Source organism: Chrysochloris asiatica, unplaced genomic scaffold (genome assembly GCF_000296735.1).
Source record: "Chrysochloris asiatica unplaced genomic scaffold, ChrAsi1.0 scaffold00097, whole genome shotgun sequence".
In the NCBI taxonomy this organism is placed as follows: domain Eukaryota; kingdom Metazoa; phylum Chordata; class Mammalia; order Afrosoricida; family Chrysochloridae; genus Chrysochloris; species Chrysochloris asiatica.
Window position 1 is genome coordinate 525037 of NW_006408615.1, and position 1305 is coordinate 526341.

Here is a 1305-nt window from a genome sequence, read left to right on the forward strand (position 1 = left end):
AGTTCTCATTCGGGATAATCATAAAGAAGGAAAACAAAAGGAGAGAGACAAGGATGACCACTTTACATAGTTTTGGAGATCTAAGCAAAAACAACACATTAAAAAAAAAAATCATAAGGATGGGAGAGAAAGAATGATGTCATTTTTCATAATTGTTACATATCTAAATAATCCAAAAATATGTACAGGTAAACCATGAGAATTCATAGTGAATTTAGCAAAGTACTAGATTCCAGATCAAAATTATATATATATAATGTTGTGTACAAGAAAGATGAAAATAAAATTAAATAAACAAGAATAGTTGTAGTAACATCAAAACACATTAAATGCCTATGAAGCAATCTAATAAATACATAAAACGTTATAAAAGAAGTTATCAAAATAAATAAAAGAATGGATAAATGGAGGAGCACACCAGGTCCAGTGAATGTAAGATCTGGTGTTTTATAGATGCAAACTCTTCCACAGATTAATTCATGGATTCAACTTAAGTTGTGTTGGAATCCCAGAAACTTCTCTGCATAGAAATTTAACAAGCTTGTTCTAAGATTTATATGTAAGGACAAAAGACAAAGAGGAGCTAGGACAACCTAGAAGGTGCAAGGCATTTGGTGATTCTCTGGAAGGATTCATACAGCCCAACATGAAATTTCACTCACTACTAAAATTTATTCTATGGCTACAACGATGGACTAAAACATACCAACAATCATGTGGATGACATGGAAACAGACTGTGCATCATCTGTTGTGCATAAGATTGCCTTCAATAAAAGCTGATTTGACAGCAACTGACAGCAACAACAAGGTTTACTCCAGAGAAAGGCATAGTGAAGAAACTACAGGGAAATGAGAAGAATGCACAAAGTCTAGAAAGACTGAGCTCCCTCTGTGAGGGCTTTTCCTTCTAGCTGCAGCCCTCACAGATACACACAAGAGGCCTCAGTACAGGAAGTCTGCTTGAGTCTTGATGTCTTCTTGTTATTGTTAGGTGCCATCGAGTCAATACTGACTCATAGCAACACTACACACAACAGAACAAAACACTGCCTGGTCCTGGGACAACCTCACAATTGTTGCCACGCTTGAACCCATTGATGCAGCCACTTTGCCAATCCATCTTGCTGGGGGTCTTCCTCTTTTTTTCTGACCCACCACCTTACCAAACATGATATCCTTCTCCAGTGACTGGTCCCTCCTAACAATATGTCCAAAGTATCAGAGATGAAGTTTGGCCATCTTGGCCTCCAAAGAGCACTCTGGCTGCACTTCTTCCAACACAGATCTGTTTGTTCTTTTGGCA